The sequence below is a fragment of the Papio anubis genome, chromosome 16 (assembly GCF_008728515.1).
Source record: "Papio anubis isolate 15944 chromosome 16, Panubis1.0, whole genome shotgun sequence".
NCBI lineage: Eukaryota > Metazoa > Chordata > Mammalia > Primates > Cercopithecidae > Papio > Papio anubis.
Window position 1 is genome coordinate 40,362,590 of NC_044991.1, and position 3,601 is coordinate 40,366,190.

The 3,601-nt window shown below is 47.3% G+C and overlaps 1 pseudogene; it reads right to left on the reverse strand.

Annotated features, from left to right (window-relative positions):
- Positions 1-2,426: 2,426 nt before the first annotated feature.
- Positions 2,427-3,317, reverse strand: LOC108580670 (annotated as a pseudogene).
- Between the last annotated feature and the right edge of the window lie 284 nt (positions 3,318-3,601).

Consider the following 3,601-nt stretch of genomic DNA (forward strand, 5'->3'; position numbering starts at 1 on the left):
TTTTTTTTTTCCAGTAGAGATGAGGTCTTGCTATGTTGCCCAGGTTGGTCTCGAACTCCTGAGCTGAAGCAGTCGATCTGCCTCGGCCTCCCAAAGTGCTGGGGTGACAGGTGTGAGCCACCGCACCCGGCCTATCTTTTTCTTTAATGGCTGGAGACTGAGTCGTAGCTAGAAAGGCTTTCCTACTCCAAGGCGACATCAGAATGCTACGGGGCTTTTTTCTAGGACTTGAATGGCTTCATTTTACCATGTATAAATCTTTGATCCGCTTGGACTATTTCCTGGTGTATAGTGGGAGGTATGGATCCAACTTTATCATTTTCCAGATGGCTGACAAGAGATATTTTTTAGCAGGGAGCTGGTCCAAAACACACCAGAGAACACTTTCTTCAGGAAAAGGTCACATGCCTCAGCAGAAGGTGTTGCGAATTATAGTAAGGAGCAGTTTTCTTTAATTAGCAGTTTGCTTTAATTCATTTGTTCAACAAATATTTTTCAAGTGCCCACTGTGTGCTAGGTACTTTTCTAGATACTGAGGCTAGAAAAAATAGACAAAAGTTTCTGCCTTCAAGGAACTCACGTTCTCTTGGTGGGGGGTGTGGGTAGACAATAGAGAAGCAAGTAAATACACATTATGTTAGACACTATAGAGAAAAATTAAATGAGGTGTTCTTGGTACTAGGGCTGTGCAACTAAATGGGCCCAAACTTATGGATTCTGTGGGTCAAAGATTTGGACAGGGCCTGGCATAGGGGCACAGGAGCAGCTTTCCCTGCCCCACCATGGCTGGGACCTCAGCTGAAAGACTCAAAGGCCGGGGCCTGGGCTTCATCTGAAGGCCCGTTCTCTCGTGCACCTGGTAGTTCATGCTGGTGGTTGGCTGGGGGCCTCAATTCCTCTCCACATGGACCTCTCCTTATGGTCTCCTCTCTGTGTGGGCTGGTTTGGGCTCCAAGGACATAGTAGGTTCCAAAGGAGAAGGTTCTAAGAGGAAGAGTCAGGTGGAGGCTGTGTCAGAGATCAAGAGCTGGCCTCAAAAGTCCTGCAGCATTGCTTCTGTCACAGTCTGCTTATTAGAAGCCAGTTATGAAAGGCTGGTCCATATTCATGGGGAGAGAAAGAAAACTCTCCTGGCCAGGTGTGGTGGCTCACGCCTGCAATCCCAGCACTTTGGGAGGCCGAGGCAGGTGGATGGCTTGAGGCCAGGATTCGAGACCAGCCTGGCCAACATGGTGAAACCCCATCTCTACTAAAAATACAAAACTTAGCTGGGTGTGGTGGCATATGCCTGTAATCGCAGCTACTCAGAAGGCTGAGGCATGAGAATTGCTTGAACTGGAAGGTGGAGGTTGCAGTGAGCTGAGATTGCACCACTGCACTCCAGCCTGGGCAACAGAGCGAGACCCTGTCTCAAGAAAAAAAGAAAAAAAGAAAACTGTCTTGATGGGAGGAGTGGTTCTAGAAGAGCTTGTGAGAACATAGGTAACTGTAGCCATTGTTAGAAAATTTAATTTACCACATAAGAGAAGGAGAGCTGGGATGAGGTGGAGGTGATGTTGATAGAGATTGGTGTCATTTTGTTTCAATTTTTTGATACAGGTCTTGGTCTGTTGCCCAGGCTGGAGTGCAGTGGTGCAAACATGGCTCACTGTAGCTTTGAACTTCTGGGCTCAGAGGATCCTCCTGCCCTAGCCTCCCGAGTGGCTAGAACTACAGCTATGCACCACATTGCCCAGTTAATTTGTATGTATTTTTGGAGAGATGGGGTCTTGATATATTGCCCAGACTGGTCTTGAATTCTTGGCCTCAGGCAATCCTCTTGCCACAGCCTCACAAAGTGCTGTGATTACAGTCATGGGCTGCCGCGCCCGGCTGATGTCATTTTTGTTGTTGTTAGAACAACTCGGGAAAATAAAATTCCTGTATATTGTTGGACAACATTGTTTCACACATACCTCAAATAGGCAAAAAATAAATAAATAAATAAATAAATAAACCGCAACTCTGTCGATGAAAAAGGAAAAAAAAGAAATCTTTTATCTTTGACCCTTTTAACCATCTCATACAAACCAACTACTTATAGTACAGCTAAGAACATACACAAAAACGTTACTGGAATGCTCGGAATAAGACTGTTTTTCTGTTGTCATTTTTGCTTTTCTTTTTTTTTTTTTTTTTTTTTTTTGAGACGGGGTCTCGCTCTGTCACCCAGGCTGGAGTGCAGTGGCCGGATCTCAGCTCACTACAAGCTCCGCCTCCCGGGTTTACGCCATTCTCCTGCCTCAGCCTCCCGAGTAGCTGGGACTACAGGCGCCCGCCACCTCGCCCGGCTAAGTTTTTGTATTTTTTAGTACAGACGGGGTTTCACCGTGTCAGCCAGGATGGTTTCGATCTCCTGACCTCGTGATCCGCCCGTCTCGGCCTCCCAAAGTGCTGGGATTACAGGTTTGAGCCACCGCGCCCGGCGTTTTTGCTTTTCTTACAAGGTTTTGTTTTTGTCCTTTGATGGTCACACCACAAGTGAAGTTAGAAGCAGGACAGAGAACGCTCTGAAGGCTGGTTTGGTCATCTGAGATCACTGAAAATGGTTGACCCTAACAATATGTACAAAAATATAAAATGTAAATTTAAAAATACAGACAAATTTCTTTTTTAGAGTATTTTTAAGGAAAAAAGTAGGGTCTTGGGAAGTTTTGGTTCTTTTTTCCTCCCCTGTTGCAAATTCTCATGGTTTGGGTTGGGTGGTGGAGAGCACATGTCATCTGCGGGTGGCACTGCCCACAGTGGACGGGTGGGCAGGCCTCAATACACAAAGGTGACCATATGTAGATTCTGAGACGGGAAGTGGAGGGTGAATAGCTTACCCTCCTAACGTTTCCTTTCTTGCTGTCTAGTCATCGTCATCGGTCTTCTGCTTTTTGGTATCGGCATCGTCATCCTCATCATCTTCACCTGCCCGCTTGCCCTAGCAGACTCAGCTTCCTCGTCTTCATCTCCATCCCCTTCCTCACCATCAATTTCTTCTTCCTCCTCCTTTTCCTCCCCACCTTCTTCCTTTTCTTCATCTACTTCATTGTCAGCCTCCCGGCTCCCTATTTTCCTCATTAGCATTCCCATTAGCAGGGGCCTCTCTTCCATTTTCCTCCTCTTCCCCAACTTCCTTCTTCTCCTTTAAGTTCTTGGTGGTGATTTCGGAGCTGGTGTCTATGGCTGTGTCTGACATGGTGGGGCACCCCGGTGATCCGATGTGGGGGCTTAAAAAGAAAGTGAGAGTTCAGGGACTCTGGCGATAAAGTGGCCGGAGTCCGCGGCTCCAAAGGTGGCTGCGGCAAGCAAGGAGCCAGACAAGGAACAATGTAAAAATGGCTTTTCAGAGCAGCCAGTGGGTGACGTCATTTTTTTATACGGGAGTCAGGGACATGTGACCAGAAAGGAGTGAAAGAGGAAGCCCTGTCGTTATGTGGGAAGCATTCCAGACCGAGGGAAGAGCAAAGGCAAAGGCCAGGCAGAAGTGGGAGTGTGCTTGACTTACCTGGAGAGTGTGAGGACTGGTGTAGCTTACGGGGAGTGGGAAGGGACGGGGAATGTGTGGATGAGATCA